A 20,161-nucleotide genomic window follows, 5' to 3' on the forward strand; every position below is an offset into this window, starting at 1 on the left:
TTCACCCTCAATTCGAGCTGCGTGTTCGGAAAATCAAAAGTTTGGGCTGCGTGTTCAACTTTCAATCAGAGTGGGCTGCGTGTTCACCATCAATTCGAGCTGCGTGTTCAGAAAATCAAAAGTTTGGGCTGCGTGTTCAACTTTCAATCAGAGTGGGCTGCGTGTTCACCTTCAATTCGAGCTGCGTGTTCGGAAAATCAAAAGTTTGGGCTGCGTGTTCAACTTTCAATCAGAGTGGGCTGCGTGTTCACCATCAATTCGAGCTGCGTGCTCAGAAAATTAGAGTTTGGGCTGCGTATTCAACTTTCAATCAGAGTGGGCTGCGTGTTCACCTTCAATTCGGGCTGTGTGTTCAGAAAATCAATGTTTGAGTTGCGTGTTCAGAAATTCAAGTGTTTGAGCTGTGTGTTCAAAAATGCAAACCGAAAGGAGCTGTGTGCCCCAGAAATGAGCTGTGTGCCCAAAAATGAGTTGTGTGCCCGAAAGAGCTGTGTGCCCAGATTAAACAAAGTGTTGTGTTGTGAGCTGTGTGTCAATTTAATGGAATGCTGTGTCGTAAGCTGTGTGCTAAGCCTTGCATTGTGCATGCATCTCCTCGCGCTATTTCTTGCACCTTAATTACACTGTCTTGTGCACTCACTCGGTCTAGGAGACCTTAAATCCTCTAAAGGTGCAATTCCTTTGGTGTTTGTCGTGCCCGAACGACTTCCGGTGGTCTGGTATAGCCACCTGCCTGTGTTCGCGGTGAGTTCCTAGGAGACCAACTGCGACGGTGGAAACTAGAGTTCGAATGGCCGATGCCTAGAACACAAAGGTTCGGGATTTCCGAGACTAAAGTCTGGTTTAAATACCCAGGGGTGTATTCTCGGCTTGAAATCTGTATGGCAGCCCCATAGATTGAGATAGCACCTGTATGCACCTCAATTCTGGATACTGAGCCAACCTAGTCTGTCACCCCGTTGGAGAATAGGGAAAGCTGCGACCATAGTCAGGGAGAAAAGTAGTACCTGTGGTTCAACCAAGAAGAAGCGAGAGATCCCCAGCACCATCAGGCACGATATTGTATGTACGGTTCATTCGAGGCTGGTGCGACCAGACGAATCGCGCAGGTATCGTATCTTCTCCGTGTGAGACGCGACGAGAATTGAATAATTCTCCGCATTCTTAACTGCATGAAATGTAGTTGTTACTTTGCATTCTTGCTTAAAACTGTTGCATCTATTTACGAATACTTGCTTCATTACAGCCTGCTGCATTTGCATGATCATTGAGTTATGATCAGCTCTGTGCATATCGCTTTGCATTTTGCCCCTGCCTGCGGGCACTTTTCTTCGCTATTTTGTATATTTGTCTAAGTCTTCGGCCTTGTCAAAAATGGGTCGTCTCTGGGCTTTGACATTCACTCCCGTCACTTGTGACTTCCGAGTTCTGTCAAAGAGGGGCAACTGTAGACATGATCCTAGTTCATGTTAAGATGGCTAATGCAACACATGCAAAATGCAACTAGAAGTAGGCTCGGCTATTCTAAGATGGCATATGGATGCAACACTCGATACATGTATTCAACTTGATATTGAAATACAATGCGGTTAGTATGTGTAGACACCCCATTTTAGACCGACCTTAAGACTCAGACGTCACCGATTGAGCGCTTGGTGATGTTGCATATCGCGCTCGTTCAGAAGTTTCAGAGTCGCGGCCGTGAGCCCTGCCTCCGGATTTCCGAACCCTCTTCTGTGCCTTGCCTCGGTTTGTGAACCAGACTCGGTTTTCTCTATTTCTTTTCCTGAGGGGAGGGAGAGGTCCTGTAGACCATCTCTTAGTGGCCGTGGGCTACATTTTGTGGCCATAGGCCATTTTGCCCATTTCGGAGCCCGGTTTTCGGTTTTTCGGGACCGTTGGCCGTGTGCCTCGGTTTGGGACCGCTTAACCATCTCCGTTTGCTCTAAATTTTGGCATACATCTTATTTTCTCCCTTTTGAGGGACACTGGGGTCTGAGAAACCCACTTCGTGGCCGAACGCCACTTTCGGTGCTTAACAGGCAATTTTCGGGACCCCGAACTGCGTGTTTTGGCCCCCGAGCATTCGTTTTGCATCAGTTTTCGTTCATTTTTGGCAGGTGCCTCTGTTTCATCACCGGGAAGGTCACTGGAGGGTGGGAGGCCAGCAATTATCTTGGCAACCAGTTATATTCCATTTTTGCCCTCCGACACCCGTTTTTCGCACTTCCGAGCCAATGTTGAACACCTTGGAGCCACTTTCTTCAACCCCAAACCACATATTTGTGATGTACACACATGGAAGGACCCTAAAAGTTTATGGCCGGCCAGAAACTCCATTTGACCCTTTTGAACCCTTCCTAGAATTGGCTTGTTCTCTCTCCTGTTTTAGAGTTTCCAAATTCGAACCACAGGGTTGTGATGAGAAAACCTGGGAGGCCACCAATATGAGGTGGCCGGCCACTATTTGATGTTGACCTTTTTGACCCCTAGCCGGCCGGCTAGGGGGGGTGGCCGGCCGGCCACCTGCAACAAAAATACTTAGCCGGCCATATTCCTTGCAGTGCACACTTTACAGCTGTACAGCTGTTTCCCCCAGAAAATATCTATATCCGGGGGATATTTTGTGGGGGAACAAGGGCTTGATTTTGGCTCCACTTTGGCCTAGAGTCTTCTCTCCCTCTCTTGCCTAGATTGCTGGCCTCCCAACTCAAGAAGGAAGGTTAGAAGGATTGGTTGGAGCATATACATACATATCACCCCATTTCCTTCAAGTTTTGGGCTCCATTTCTTCATCATCTTCAAGCTCTACCATCACCACTCCATTTCAGCAGCAAGGGGAGGAACTCCAGCAGCTTAGAGTCATCAAAGTTGGTCCAAGAAGCAACAAAAGCGTTGGTCTCCAAGAGTAAGTCCACTTTCCCTCTTTTCTAGCTCATTTTTGCACCATTTCTTAGCCATGTAGGCTTATTGATTTGAGCTCCGACCAAAACTGAAAAGGTCATTTTTTTGAGCTCATTTTCTTGTTTCATTAAGGGCTCAACCCTGTTTGAGCCCCCCATATTGCACTTGCTTCAATATCCTCCTTGAATGCTATTTTCTTACATGCTTTGGCAGCCTATCATGCTTCTGTTTTTGGTCTTTTTACAGGCCTATAAATAGTCTTATTTTGACCTTCTTAACATGTTTCATTAAGGGTCTTTGGCTGTTTGGTGAATGCTTTGCATACTTTGTGTTATAGCCTCTTTTGAGCCTCATTTTTGCATTGCATTTCTAGCATGTTTGTATACTGTTTTGGAGTTTTTACAATTCTGTAAATATACTTATTTTTGGTCCCTATTCAATGTTGTAGAAGGGAATTTTTCAGTTTGGGCTGTGCATATACCACTTGCCTCTTTGGCCACCTTTTGGCCCTTTTTCTTGCATAAAAGCTTAGCCATATCTATGTTTGTTTTTAGGGTTTTTACAGTCCTTTAAAGTGGCTCATTTTTGGCCCCTCTTCAATGTTGTTGAAGGGCTCTAACCTGTTTGGAGTTAGCAGCTATGAGTTGCTTCATAATCTCATGTTTAGGGCCATTTTTGCATACTAGTTTTGCCCTATCTTTGCTTGCTGTTTGGCCATGATTTATACTGGTAAAATGCTTATTTTGGGGCCTCCTTTCTTCTGTCTTTTCATTCCATGTGCCAATTATGCATGCTTTGTATAGCTGTAGTTCATTTCTATACGCCTAATTTGCATTTCGGGAGAGATTCCATGCATCGGGTGTGTTTTAGCCTCATTTCGGGGCTGTTTTCCCCCACATTTCAGTGCTGAAATCCCATTAGTATGTTTGTATGCCATTTCCATGCTATTGCATTGCGTATGCCATAGCCTCGGTTTGCGTGCCCGTGTGCATGCATTTCGAGGCACTTCATTTTCATCCACCGGCCTCTTATGTGAGGGTGGCTAAGGCTCTCTCACGTTAGTATAAGTCCATGTTGCATTTTATATGCCATTTCCATGCTATTGCATTGCGTATGCCATTGCCTCGGTTTGCGTGCCCGTGTGCACGCATTTCGAGGCACTTCATTTTCATCCACCGGCCTCTTATGTGAGGGTGGCTGAGGCTCTCTCACGTTAGTATAAGTCCATGTTGCATTTTATATGCCATTTCCATGCTATTGCATTGCGTATGCCATTGCCTCGGTTTGCGTGCCCGTGTGCACGCATTTCGAGGCACTTCATTTTCATCCACCGGCCTCTTATGTGAGGGTGGCTGAGGCTCTCTCACGTTAGTATAAGTCCATGTTGCATTTTATATGCCATTTCCATGCTATTGCATTGCGTATGCCATTGCCTCGGTTTGCGTGCCCGTGTGCACGCATTTCGAGGCACTTCATTTTCATCCACCGGCCTCTTATGTAAGGGTGGCTGAGGCTCTCTCACGTTAGTATAAGTCCATGTTGCATTTTATATGCCATTTCCTTGCTATTGCATTGCGTATGCCATTGCCTCGGTTTGCGTGCCCGTGTGCACGCATTTCGAGGCACTTCATTTTCATCCACCGGCCTCTTATGTGAGGGTGGCTGAGGCTCTCTCACGTTAGTATAAGTCCATGTTGCATTTTATATGCCATTTCCATGCCATTGCATTGCGTATGCCATTGCCTCGATTTGCGTGCCCGTGTGCACGCATTTCGAGGCACTTCATTTTTTATAGCATAGTGCATACTAGGTTGTATCTTAGATCGCATTCAGTCATTTTCCTCAGTTTGCGTGCCCGTGTGCACGCATTTCGAGACATCTCATTTTCATAGCATTGTGCATGCTAGGCTGTATCTTAGTCGCATTCATGCATATCATGCATATTGCATCGTGTTCGGGATAGGAGTTAGCCCGAACACAGGAAACGAGGTACGTTTCGTACTCCGAGTGACGGAACGTGTCTCAATTCCAAGTCACCGACGCTCCGGATCATCCATGATGGAGTTAGGTTCTTGTTGTGTTTACACGTGCATTCATTCTATATTGAGTTGCACATTTCGACTCCTCGGCCATCATGCATCGATATGCGTGAATTGTGGCACGAGGATCGAGACATGCATATATCTGTGAAAATACATTGCTATGCCCCTTTCCTGCTCCCTGTTGCAGCAAATGAAGAATCAGCAAACTTTCGGAGTTTGGCGCGCTTTCCAAGAAAAGGTGTAAATAGAGGCTAATTAGGGCATCCCAGTGGATTTCCGCGCAAGGCAGCCCAGACATGCATCATTCATCAAGAGCAAGGCAGTCCCTGGCTTGCACACCAGTTTTACAGCTTTCTTAGTTAATTTGTAAAATTAATTAGGAATTTGTACATTATTCGGACTGTAATATTTGGACTGTAATATTCTTTTATTCGGGACTGTATATTTATTTGGACCCTCGGTGCGAGGGCATAATTGTAATAAGTGTGCGTGAGTGTGATGTATGTCTTCCAACCCCACGTCTTTCTTCCCTTTTATTTACCTGCTTATGATGGTTAGATTAGGGCATGTTTCAATTAGCATACAGAATGACAGCATGTTTGCATTCATTCATCTGTATTGCATGCACCGGGCTCGGCGCATCATACTAACTGCATTGTATTTTCAATTCCAAAGTGGATACATGTTAGTTGTAGCATTCCATATGCCATGTTTAGAATAGCCGAGCCTGCAATAGTTGCATTTTTGCATGTATTGCATTAGGCATTTCTGTATACTTAGGATCATACATGATTTCTAATGTAGTCTCTTTTTTGGCTTGGAGTACCCGGTGAGCTTTATGCTTTAGCATCCTTGCATGCGTGTGAGTGAATGCCATGATAGCATGCTTACCATGAGGCTATTTGCTTATGTGATATAACTGCCTGAATGCCTGTGGGTGAAGGTTGGGTTATTTGGATTGGGACAATTCATCAAATGTGAGTTTTAAGCCCACTAGATAGTGGCAAAACCATCTTTTTCTAAGCCCACCTGAGGGTGGCAAAATCTGCATTTTAAGCCTACTTGCGAGTAGCAAACCATCTTTCAAATAAACAAGCATGAAATGTTTTGTTCCAATTCAGGCGACCCAGTCTATACTTATATGCTGTGTGCATCACATAGTAACCTAGGCTAATAACCGGAACAAGAACATACAATGTTTTCAAAAATAGATATCATGGTTAGTAGAGGCCGATCTTTGATCGGGCGAGCGGGGGTGCTCACGAAGTGACCTTCCCCAATCGTACCCAAGTTCCCGAGCCGAGGCAACTTTGGTAATGACGGACACGTGGCCTTTGGCACCGAGTCAGGGTTTCCTAAATTTCCCATAAAAAACATTTAGATGGCGACTCTGTATCTGGCAAAGCAATCCATGTTTGGCACTTCTTTCTAAATCTGTTTTCTCAAAACGATTTGCCAGATTTGGACTCTTTGGTTCAGACTTAGAACCATGACAAATTTGAGAGTCCTGAGCTGTAGTGACCCCAAAATGAACAGAACGGGAGCTCGTTCCTCCCGGGGCGTTCGGGGACGTCTACAGTATGATGCGCCGAGCCCGGTGCATGCAATACGAATGAATGGATGCAAACATGCAAAGCATAAGTATGCTAATTGAAACATGCCCTAAACTAACCATCAAAAAGCAGGTAAGTAGAAGGGAGAAAGACGTGGGGTTGGAAGACATTCACACACACACGCACGCACACTTATAACAAAATTCGCCCTCTCGACGGAGGGTCCGAATGAATAACACAAGCCAACTAATTAACTAACCGACTAGCTAATTAATTATTACACAACACTTAACTAATTAAACAAGTTAATTAAGCTACATAAGCAGTAAAGAGGCCTCAGGGAGAGGGACAAATGCATGTATGCTCGGCTCCGCTCGAAAATCTATCGCCATGCTCATGCTGCCTCTGTTTACACTGCTCTGCATCTCTGAAGACTACACAAGTCTCAGGGATGCTCCTGAACTACTCCCTGAGTGTTGTGGGAGGTCACCAGCCAAGACATAGGGCCACCGGCCAAGGGAATGGTGCTATCGACCAATGATAAGGCTCTCGGCCAAATGTTTGTTGCCGATCGGCACTGAACATGGTCGGTCGACCATACCTTCCTGCAAAATGCTGTTTTGCTGCAATAGAGGACAAACAGAGCATGGCAATGCATTTTCAAGACAATGTGTGCACAACCACCCCCCTATCATGTCATGAGCTCAAGGGAGTATGGTTCTCGACCCTCGGACCACCAATCACGCATTTCAATGCATGATGGTCAAAGAGGCCAAGTGTGCAATTCAATATGGAATGAAATGCACAAAACACATAATGGACCCCAACCTCTATCATGATTGATCAAGAGGCAAGGGAATGCACACTTAATGCAATGCAACCTAAGCATGAAAGCAAGCATGCAAAGAACCCAAGCATGCAACAACATGTGAGGCAAGCATACAACTAATATGCAATAGGCATACAACCTAAACATGTAAGCTAGCATGGCATGCAACAAAATGCAATGGGGTTAGCATGCAACAACATGCAATATACTAACATGCAACAACATGTAATATACTAAGTATGCAACAAGCATGCGACAACATGCAAGGCAAGCATGTAACAACATGTGAAGATGGACTTAAACCAAAATGGGAGGACCTCGGCCATGCCCAAATCAGTGGCCAAAACACCCAAATCAAGGGACCAAAATGGAAGGCATGCACGCACATACATTGGTCCATAAGCTAGACCACAATGCACAATCTTCAAACATGAGCAAGATGGGATAAACATGAGAATATGACGATGCAATAAGCTCTGAAATCATGTCAAGAGTGATGCCAAATCATGCACATAGGATATGCATAGCATGCTAATGGACTTAAAGCTCAAAGCTAGCCAAGGAGTACCAAGGCCATATCAACCAAGCCCCAAAGGGCCAAGGTGAACCAAAATAGTCCCAAGGTAGACCAAAACAAGGCTGGAACATGCATGGAATGTGGCCAAAACATGCTAGAAAGGTGAGCACAAAACATGACGTATACAAGGCCAACAAAGGGGTGCTACACTACACCTACTACAACCAAACATGGCATGGCTTAACCAATGAAAATCAGAGTTATGGCATGTCAAAATAAGCCCAAAAACCCACTGAGATGGCATCCTAAAGGCCTAAGCATAAAGGCATGCACAATGGTCCATTCTTGAAACACAAAACAACAACTCTTCAAAGCAATGAAAGAGTGACAAATGCAAGTGTATGACCATGAAATATGCACTGATATATCATATGGAATGATGCCAAATCATAAGAATAGTCCTAGCAATGCATACTAATGACTTGGACATTCAAAGCCAACAAGCTAGGTTGAACCATGGCTATACAAAACAATGCAAGCATGACCAAAACAACACCAAACAGACCTTAATCATGGTAAAACAAGGCTAAAATCTTCTTTGGGTCAAGCCAAAATCATGCTAAAAACAAGGCTCAAAGCACAAAACATGTTAGGGCAATTTCATAGAAATGCACTACAAGTGCATGGTGTATGTAAGGGGCTATTAAACCAACTTTAGATAGAGTTATGACATGCTAAAACAACCCCAAAAACCCACTGAAATGAGATCAACATGAGCTAGAAGGACAAACTCAAACATGAAGCATACAAGACTAGTTTGTAAAATTTACACTACGAGTGTATAAACCAAGCATGGAATGACCAAGATAGGCAAAAAAAAGTGGCATATGACAGAAAAATAACCACAAATACCAGCTAATACATGGCCAACATGAACTTAACAAAGGTGCTCACATGTGAGGCAAATATGACAAGTATTGAAGACAACAAGGAGAGGGGATGGCCCTCTCCTTCTTAGGACCTCAAAACACCATCCCCACCACTGAAATCCCTCTGGATTTTAGTGGTGAGAAGGCCAATACAAGGTGGTCCCGAAGCTCACAAAAAAGGGCACAAAAATGAGGCCAAACATGGCCTAAGAGAGGGTAAACAACCCCAAACACAAAAGTGATCTTAAACAAAGATCAAAAGTATGAAAAATCAGAACTTTTATCAATTATAAGTTAAACTCAAAACAGCATGCAAGATAGGCTAAAAGCTTGTGCAAAAATGGGGAATACAGAGGGTAGTTTCTCACCCTTGAAGAACCTTGAAGGACAGCAGCGAAACAATCACTTTTCTGAGCCAAACAACCTTCAATCAGCCCAAAAATAGGTTCCAAGGAGCCTCAAGCCAATGGTGATCAACTTTGATGAAGGAAGTATATGCAACCAAGAAGTATTTCTCTACTTCTATAGACTTCTATGCACAAAAGGGCAACGGAGAGAGGCTCTAGAGAGAGAGGCTGAGGTTTTTGTTTGAAAATTCTAGAGAGATAGGATTTTTTAGAGAGAGAGGCTCCCAACCTTGCCCAAGAAGTTCTATCTTGCAAAATGGGAGATATAGGTTCATATACAGCACAAATCAGCTTTTGGTCGAAAATATCTGATTATAGGATAGCTAGAGCTTGCTGGAAACAGCTGGAGATGAAATATCTTCGAAAAAAATGAATTTGTATCACTTTTGGCTGACCAGCCATCTTTAGTGCCGACCTGCTACTTGTGATGGCCGGTCTGCTACTTTTTTGGCCAACTGCACATATTTGTGGCTGATAGCAAATTCTGCTCTGCAGGTCCAACTTTAGACGGGCATAACTCCTTCATATGGACTCCTTTTTAGGTCATTCTTGTGTCCAAATTGAAGCCCGGAAGTAAGCTTTCCAATGGTGGAATCCTTGCATCAAAATTCCAACTATGGAAAAAGTTATGCTTGTTTTAGTGAGGCCGCTCAGTTTCGATCCTACCCAGATTGATGCCCAACTTCAACCAATCATATCTCCCCCATCCGAACACGACTTTAGGAGATTCTTTAGTGTAAAATGAAGCCCCGAAAGTCTCCTTTCCAATGGTGGTGGCCACATAGCTTAAATCCAAGTGTATAGACAGATAATCCTGATTTAGCGAGGACCGCTCGACTCTCTCTTAGCGATTCATACCCAACTTCTTCCTCAACTAGGTTTCTTCCCTCTTCTCCTCTTTTCTTCAACTTTAAACCCCTAAACAAGGTGTTTTGAAAGATTTTTCAAAGATTTCAACTCTCTTTCATTCATTTCCACTTTGTCCTTGCTCAGTTTACCGAAAAGCGCAATATTTAACGAAATGCGAGCCTCAAAACATCGTAAGAACTTTATTTCAAAAAAAATATTTTGAAAGAGAGGGTTTTGAGGTCTAAAAACCATCCAAAATAGCTTTGGTCCAAAAAAGGGGTGTGAGGTTAGGATTTAACTCTCCTCTTGCCGAAGAAATCGAACCTTTGCAAGTCTTAAGGGCGGTCAAAAAATGAGGTGTCTACAGTTGCCCCTCTTTGACAGAGCTCGAAAGTCATGAAATGACGTGAGTGAATGTCAAAGCCCAGAGACGACCCATCTTTGACAAGGCCGAAGACTTGGACAAACAAACAAAATACAGATAAATAAATGGTTGCGCCCGCAAGCTGCCTACGTATCCCTTTGCAGGGAATCAAACCAGCGTAGTTCAGGGGCAGGATGCAAAATGATATGCAATATTACAAAACAATGTAATAATATACAATGTATTTGAATAATCAAACCACAAGCAATGCAAAACCACACAAATATCATAAAGAGATGGAGATGCAAAATCAAACTACGTGTAACGTAGAAAAGGTGCCGGAGCGCTCTAACCACAATTCTCTTAGTGGAATAGGTGCATGCACAGACAGAACTATGTGTTTCGCAGAAAGAATACAAGTAATTGGGTGGCATGATATAAGTGAGGAATGATCTGCTAAGGAAAGATCGTGATCCTAAATGCTGAATGCAACAAAACAAAGTACAATGTAATGGATGCAATGGATGCAATAGGTGCAATGGATAAGGCACGTAGCCAAACCACATTTTTCCTAGAAAAGGCATAGACACAAAACAGCCACGTCTAACACAGAAAAGGTGCCGACACCCTCAGACCACAATTCTCTTAGTGGAATAGGCGCGTACACATAATCACAGAACCATGCTTCAACGAAGGAAATGGTATAAGCACATGCCAGACTAAGCTTAACATGGAAAGGATGCAATGTAATAAATGCAATAGATGTATGCGATAGATGCTATATGTAATGCGATAGATGTTATGGATGACAAAATGCAATGTAGCTGGGAAGTGAAAGTACCTTGCAGGGGAAATTGGTGATGACTCACCTCATGTTGCTAGGGATCTTTCGCTTCTTCTTGGTTGAACCATAGGTACCACTTTTCTCCCTAGCTATGGTCGCAGCTTTCCCTATTCTCCAACAGGGTGACATACTAGGTTGGTTCAGTATCCAGAATTGAGGTGCATACACATGCTATCTCAACCTATGGGGCTGCCATACAGATTTCAAGCCGAGGATACATCCCTGGGTATTTAAACCAGACTTTAGTCTCGGAAATCCTGAACCTTTGCATTCTAGGCATGAGCCATTCGAACTCTAGTTTCCACTGTCTCAGTTGATCTCCTAGGAACTCACCGCTAATACAGGCAGGTGGCTATACCAGACCACTGGAAGTCGTTCGGACACGACAAACACCAAAGGAATTACACCTTTAGAGGATTTAAGGTCTCCTAGACCAGGCGATAAAACAGATATGATGCAATGGATGCATGCGATATATTCTATGTGTAATGCAATAGACATAACAGATGTGATGCAATAGATAATAGATGCGATGTAGCAGATAGAGCGGTAGCTGCAAAAAGGGAAACACACTCTGACCACGCTGGAATCGTGAGAGGAGGAAGAACAAAGAAAACCAATCAGGAATGCGTCCCACGCAACCTGAGATAAATTCCAAACACGCTGAAATCACGTGAGGAAGGGGACAATCTAACCACGCTGAAATCGTGAGAAGAGGTCCAAAAATAACCGCTCAGGGTAGACTAAGAATCAAAAACCATAAGAGATTATGTTTCACGCATCCCGAGATACTCTAATCACACTGAAATCGTGAGAAGAGGGAAACAAATTCCAAACACGCTAAAATCGTGTGAGGAAGGACAGACTCTAACCACGCTGAAATCATGAGAAGAGGAAAGGCAAATTCCAAACACGCTGAAATCGTGTGAGGAAGGACAGACTCTAACCACGCTGAACTCGTGAGAAGAGGAAAGACAAATTCCAAACATGCTAAAACCGTGTGAGGAAGGACAGACTCTAACCACGTTGAACTTGTGAAAAGAGGAAAGGCAAATTCCAAACACGCTGAAATCGTGTGAGGAAGGACAGACTCTAACCACGCTGAACTCGTGAAAAGAGGAAAGGCAAATTCCAAACATGCTGAAATTGTGTGAGGAAGGACAGACTCTAACCACGCTAAACTCGTGAAAAGAGGAAAGGCAAATTCCAAACACGCTGAAATCGTGTGAGGAAGGGAAGACTCTAACCACACTGAAATCCTGAAAAGAGAAAGAAAACAACTCGGGAGCACGTTCCACGCATCCTAAGTTAAGTCCCAGGGGACTACAATCCTAAACGCTGCTCAGCGTAAAAGGATAACAGACACAAGATGCAAATAAATGCAATAAGTGTGATGAAATGCATTTTCTATGCAAGTATGGAAGAGTGCATTTTCTATGCAAAAGATACGAGCATTTTCTATGCGAGTGTGAGGGCATTTTTTTAAGTACGAAACAAGAGTATATTCTATGCAATATTGAAAGCAAGCATATTCTATGCCAAAGACAGGCATATTATATGCAACATTGAAAGCATATTCTATGCAGAAACGAAAACAAGCATATTCTATGCATGAATCATAACAATGCGCGGCACGCATGCAACAAAAGTGTATACGAAAGTGCACATTCTACGCAAAAGAGGGGCATCAAACATGTACTCTGGTGCCTCTGATTTATCTCTCGGAGGGCTTTGCAACACACTCAGCTCGAAAAGGGTACACCCTATTCATACTGGCGAGGGGTAACATTTGCTGTTGCGTTAATTGCCATTCTAACTTAAAGTAGGCTTAAGCTTGGGGTCGAGATACACTCATACTCTAGAGAAAGGCGAGGCCTGACAAGATGCACTTGGAATGCAGTCTCGGAATTTGTCGATGTTGAAACACACTAAGATGCTCCAAATTTTCCCTTTTTTCTTTTGCTTTGCAGTCCGGAACCTATGTAGCTTCAGATAGGTCCTGGTTCTACTGTTCTGACATGACCTAGGTTGAACCGTGCAATTCATGAAAGAAAGAATCTTGTTTTGCACATATGTGAAGAATGGCACAGCACTCTGAGCACAAAGTGATTTATTTTTGAAATTGAGAGATGAATTCTTAACTGGGTATTGAGCCTACAACTGACCACAGTCAAAATGACCCAACAAAGGGAAAGACAAGGTAAAACAACCTAAACACATCTATTGACACTCAAAACGACTCAAAACAAGAATCGAAACAAACAAAAACACACACACACAACACTCAGATGTGTTCCACCAGTGGGAGACCTCTCAGTTCACGAGGAGCCAGTTTCTTTAGGTATTGTTTCCCACCCTTTCTTATTTGTGATTCTCACATCACTCGGCCCTTAGGCTCTGTTTTTCTAAAAAGCCTTTTTCTCACTTTTTCTCTCAGCGCACATCTCTCTATTCTTTAATCTCTCTTCTTTTTTTATCCCTCCCCTGGGTGGTTGATGGATAAACAGAAAGTTGCGGGCCCTTGCCCCTAGCATTCTGCTAGATTCTTCTTCTTCTGCTCACAACAGTGAACTTTTCCATAGAGGGGTTGCGTTACAACTGGGTGTGTAGCAAATCTGCAATTGACATCGGTTAACGATGCTCTGCTGGGGAGTTTGGATGTGATCAGATCTGTCCAGATTAGGGAATGGAATATCTTGATCCATTCCAATTCGTGCTTCGCACTTAGCTTGATACCTCGCTGATTGGAGGATGAGAGAGCTTTCAGCCCTTTGTTGTTAGCTTCATCTGTACCCTTTTTGGCGAATACGGTGCTCTTTCCGGCAAGTAGAGTGCCCTTTCTGGCAAGTGCATTGACAACGAGGAAAAGGCAGAAAGCCTGACTCAACTGTGCCCCTAGTTCATCATTTTGACCATTTTTTTGTTTTGGCTTTCTAAAACAATTTTGATCAATATGAGAGTTAGATTAACATGCTTGTTCGATTTTCTGATTTAAAATCATGCAAGTTAGGTTATGAGCACTGAAAATTTTTCTTTTTTGGGTCTAAGAAATGGTCCAGTTTTGGAAAGATGGAATAATTTTCAAGACAATTAGTCAACTTCATTAAAAATTCTCAAAAATTATTTTTGCAAATGGCCACTGCTCGACCAACAAAGAATTTACTCTTGAGATGCACAACCTCGGATTCAAAACAATGGGAAATTGTCCCTTGTCTCAACGACACTGCACAGCAACAGAAAGTTACAACTCGTCTAAATGACACCACAGCGAACTGTATGGCAACGAAAAGTTGCCCCTTGTTTGAATAGCACCGCAGCACACTGTAACCAGTTCTCATAGTGAAGGTCGCAACCGAACTCTTGGATACAGAAATGACAAAGATGACCAGTTCAATCTCATGGATAGGACAGTTAAATTTGAAGTGTTCATGGCTGGACTTCAGAATGAAGTTGCCTACGTATCCCAAACATGGGAATCAAGCCTGACGTAGTTCCGGGTTAAAGCACACTCGAGTATTTAACCTCTCCTTTTGCGCTCTAACTTTTGCCAAGGCCGCCCTTCCGGGTTTTCAACCTTGCAAGCTCTGTTTTTCTTTTCTTTTCATTTTTTTCTTTTTCTTTTCATTGTTCATTTCTTTTTTTCATTCTATGCATTTTTTGCCTCTCTTTTTTTTGTTCTTTTTCTTTTTTTCCTGGCTCTAACTTTACCTGGGTGGCCCTTCCGGGTTTTCGACCCAGCGAGCCTCTCAAGGGTAAAAGTGTAGCTTTGTCCATGTCAAATGGTTTTAGGATCTCGAGGCCACCTGAGTCTATGAGAATGGCTGTCGTTTACTGATGATGTTGGAGTCCATCCTATGGGGGTTGAATTTGCCCCTGGTATTATGGATAGGAACTTGGTTGTCCTTTAGCAATACTTTCTTCTTTCCTCCCTTCCGGGATTTGGCATTCTTGCCGGTCTTCATTTAGCTTAAGAAATGACTCATCTTTGACTCTTCAAGCACATCTGACATTTTTTTTTTTTGCCCCTAGTTCAAGGGCTACTTCTCATCCATCTTTGCAAGCTTTCTTTTGATCTTATCTGACCTTCTTGCCCCTAGTCCAAGGGTTGCTTCGAATCTGGCCACACAAGCCTCACATTGTGGTTGACCGTTGAACATTCTGAATTAAGGTTCAAGGTTTGAAAGTAAAAAGGGGGTCGAGTCTCGAGGCTAAGAACGATCCTAGGCTGCACAATCTCAAGAGCAATTCCACATAAGTCTTCGCAGGACGGCGCAAAACATTTTTGCTGCACAATCTCAAGAGCAATTCCACATAAGTCTTCGCAGGACGGCGCAAAACATTTTTGTTTTTTGAAATCTTTTAAGAAAGCGACCAATCGCTCGCACTGAAGACAATGTAGAACCAATCTGGATCAAGCTAGGATCCTTCTTAGTACTCACATTAACAAACATGATCTCATTTATTAAGGGCTTAGCACGCCTCTCTTTCTCTCAATTGGTCAAATTTTTGCAAATCCCGAGGAATTCCTCCCTCTTTGTTTTCATCACAGTGTTCAAAAAGTTTTGAAAAACTTAGGTCAATGCAATGATTTCAAGGCACAGAAAAGTAGGCAAAAAGCACTGCCATTTCATTCAAGTTTGCTGGCACAACTGGCTCAAGGCAAAAACAAACACAAAAGTGTGAAAATCACCGCTATTTCATTCAGGTCTTCTGGTGCAACTGGTCCCATGGCAAAAACAGACTCAAAAGAGTGTAAAAAGACAAACAAAAAACAAAATAGTGATGTCTGAGGTAACACCCCCAGAAGTCACCCGACTCCTACACAACAGGACTAACTCGATACAACAAGACAGACTCGACCGACTCAGTACAAAAAGACTGACTCAATACAACAAAACTGACCCAATACCCAAGTCAGAAAGCAAAAATTAACAGCATTTGTACATTGCTCAAAACAGTGCATGCCATCCACCGTAGCTGGAGTAATCTGAGCGCCATCCACAGGTGGTTCATCCCCCGATCACATAGTCACATTATCCCCCAAGTTCACTAACCCAGTGCCTATAGACTTTGCAGGACTTGGCGCGACGATGACCTCTTTGTCAATCAGATCTTGTATTTCATGGCAAAGACGGTAACAACTATCAGTGCCATGACCGGTTTGTTGATAGAAGGCGCAGTACTTGGCCGGATCATGGGAAAGAGGATGTTTATCTGGCAGTGGCCGCGGCTCCAAGGGTTTCAGATCCCCCTTTCTAATCAGGACCCTCAAGGCTGCTGATAGAGACATGTACAGTGGGGTGAACACCCTCTGGCCCCGAGGTGGGTGTTTTGAGGTTTGTGGAGTTTTGCTGGATACACCAGCAAAGGGATTGATAAGCACTGACTGGGTTTGTTGGTCTCTTCCGAGCACAGGATTAGAGCTGAAAGGAACATTCCTGGTACAATGGCCCTTCTCCTGGCTTGCCCCTTGATTCAAACTGCCCCCAACTTGAGTGGCAAAAGTGTCATCCACAGCCTTTGCAACAACTGCAATCACTTGCTATTTGTTCAGTCCTTCGGCTTTCAAAGCCTTAACAGCCCACTGAAGGTGTTCATGGGGACCAATACCTGCCCCTACCTTGTTCTTTCCACTCGCCTCCACTTTACTAAGAGATCGGGTCGCTATATCAGAGCGGAGCCTAGTTGTTGTCGACATGCCAACACCTAGATTTGAGATGGCTTCAGGTTGGCCCTTTTCAATTGCTACTTGCCCCATGATCAAGGAGCCTTTTGGGCTGAAACTTCTGGCCTGTGATGTGGCCGATGACGGAGCCAATATTTCGAAGGCCAGATCTGCCACAGTTCTCTAAAGATCTTCAATCATTCTCATTAGCTCAGAAGTAGTGGGTTCACGGGTTTGAGATGATTGGGGTCCAGGTGCATCCATCATGCACAAGTCCGTGCTTTCCGGAATGAACACCTCAAGCTTTGGTAGATGGGCTGGGGTGATGTATATGCTGGGGTTGTAGCCGGATGGCAGTATATGGATCTGATTGAGATGTAGAGATGACGGGTCAGTAGTGGCCCGAGGTCCTTTAGATGGAGGTATGGTTTCTTCGTCAATAAGATCCTGAATCTTATGACGGAGGCGGATGCAACGGTTCGTATCATGACCGTGTTGTTGATGATAGGCACAGTATTTAGCTGGGTCATATCTTGGCGGAAGAGGATTTGGAAGGGGTTGAGGTTCTAGGAGCTCTAGGTGCCCTTCCTCTCACAGTATTTCCAAAGCTTGAGAAAGACTCATGTAAAGATGATGGAATTTTCGGGCTTGGGGCCGAGTTGAAGTGGCGGGTTTTTGGCCATTGAGGGAAGTGGTGATAGAGTCTACTTCTGAGCATTTCGCAGCTGTGCTACCATCAGTAGTAGCATTGGAACTGCGAGCAACATTCTTCTTCAAAGGCTCATTATCTTCCACAAAGATTCCTTGTCTGATGGCATCCTCGATTTGAACCCCCATTTCATGAAGGGCCGGAAAGGTAAACAGAGGTAGAACGACCATCTTTTGCAGTAACTTGCCATGCAGATTTTGAACAATCATCATGATCTGATCTTTGTCGGAAGGCCTTGTAGTCATCATCGAGGCCTTTGCTCTCCATCTCGTCACGACCTCTGAGAAACCCTCATTTGGCTCTTGGCGGGTGACTTCGAGATCACGAGTTGTGACCTCGATCTGTGTTATAGGAGTATTGAGTAACAAAGGCCTCAACTAGCTTTTCCCAATTCTATTTCACAGAGTCGTTCAATTTTGCATACCAGATTGCGGCTATCCCCGACATGGTTCGGCCGAATAATGATAACTTCTGGGCTAGGGTCAAACCAATTGGCCTTAAAATATCAGAAAACAGGTGGAGGTGCACCATTGGGTCTCCAGAGCCATCGAAGCAGTCGATACGCGGCATTTTAAACTGCTCCGGTAAGGTAACTGCAGATTCAGTATACCCATCCTCTAAATTCGGGATGGAGTTCACTCCTTATGCTCGTTTGAATAACTTCTCCAGTTCATTGATCTTAAGTGCAGTTGAGTCAACCTCAAACTCAAACGGAGCTTCACTTTGATGAACAAGAGCTTTAGAGACCTGCTCTGGGATTGGCTCCGCCGGATTGCCCTGAGTCTCTTGGACATTAGCAGTATAGGCAGTGGCTTCGGGTGTTGGGCTACCCGTGGGAGGTGCATGAGATGTAGAAGTCGCAGTCTGCTGTGGCTGTTGTTGTTGTAGCTGGGTTATCACGTCGGCCTGACGAGCCATGACTTCAGCCTAACGAGCCGTGGCTTCAGCCTGACGAACTGCATCCTACTGCAGTGCCTCGATTGTTTGTTACAGGTACTGCATCCGTTCTTCCATACTGGCTGGGGGATGCTGAGCCATGGGAATGGGTGATTGATCTCGCGCTGAGCTGAATGCAGGCAACTGTTCCCAAACCAGACTAAACCCGGGTGAACTAAAGTGTGACCCCTATAGAAACTGTAATGGTGAATTCTGCCTGAACCTCCTTCGTCTTGTAACCGGTGGGGGTGAGGCAAACACAGGTTGCTTCTGAACCAATTCTGACCTGACAAAGTCTATCGACACAAGTCCGGTATACTCGGGGGATATTGGAGCCTTCCGAAGCTATGGTTCCAAGACTACCTTACAAAAGAGAAAACAGACAGCATCTCAGCCTGATTTTTACCAGAATAAATATGAGCACAACTGAATGATTGCACTCTTTACTGAATTCTACCCCAAAATTCTGCCTCAAATCTAATACCGTCAAGTAAAACTGATTCCTAAATACTGATATTGATGCCCGCAGGCCTGATATCCAGACTTGCAAACTGATACATGCATTCCTGTAGAGACGCACTCTAAAAGCACATAACAAGCAAATGAGAGCCAAAACACCCCTATGTTAGGGTAGGGTTTCCCTGTCCTATTTTGTCAGGAGCTAGGGTTTCACTACGCACGCAGCGGTTTCAAACAACCTACAATTAGGTAAGCAACCTGTCCTAGCTTGGAATAGTCACTATGGATTTCCGATATGCACTAGGTCGAATGGTCAAAAAGGGTGCTCCGGTAAAAACCAGGGTTTGTGTTCCCGTCGTGGCAGAGCCCGTAACCGGTCAGCCTTATGGCACGCTTCTCAAAGTGAGCCTCCGGCAAACCCTTCAGGAATAGCAGATGGCAAACACGGTGTCCTAGGCGCATTAATGCACATGCAATGCAAAGAAACACATAAGTGTAATCAAAGCAAGATATCATGAGTTCGAGTCAAGTTCTCTAAGTCCCCTGCAGAGTCACCAGAAACTGTAGACGCGCCCCGAGGGCTTCCGTGCTACAGTTCGGGCTTAAATGTCACGGTTCTTAATCTGATCTCACAATGTGCAATGTGAGATTGATAAATCACCAAAGAGTCCAAATCCGGAAAATCGTTTTGGAAAACTGATTTTTGAGAAAGAAATGCCAAACATGGACTGCTTTGCCAGATACAGAGTCGCCACCTAAATGTTTTATTTTTGGGAAATTTAGGAAACCCTGACTCGTTGCCTAAGGCCACGTGTCCGTCATCACCAAAGTTGCCTCAGCTCGGGAACTTGGGTACGATTGGGAAAGGTCATCTATGAGCACCCCCGCTCGCCCGATCAAAGATCGGGCTGTACTAAGCATGATATCTTGTTTTTGAAAACTCATGTGTTCTTATTCCGGTTATTAGCCTAGAATTTACTACGTGATGCGCACAACATACAAGTATAGACTAGATCGCTCAAATTGGAACAAAACATCCCATGTTTGTTTATTTGAAAATGGTTTGAAGGTGCTACTCGCAAGTAAGCTAAGACGTGGATTTTTGAAAATGGTTTGAAAGTGCTACTCGCAAGTAGGCTAAGACGTGGATTTTT

The sequence above is a fragment of the Camellia sinensis genome, chromosome 5 (assembly GCF_055761805.1).
Source record: "Camellia sinensis isolate YWXY chromosome 5, ASM5576180v1, whole genome shotgun sequence".
NCBI classification, from domain to species: domain Eukaryota; kingdom Viridiplantae; phylum Streptophyta; class Magnoliopsida; order Ericales; family Theaceae; genus Camellia; species Camellia sinensis.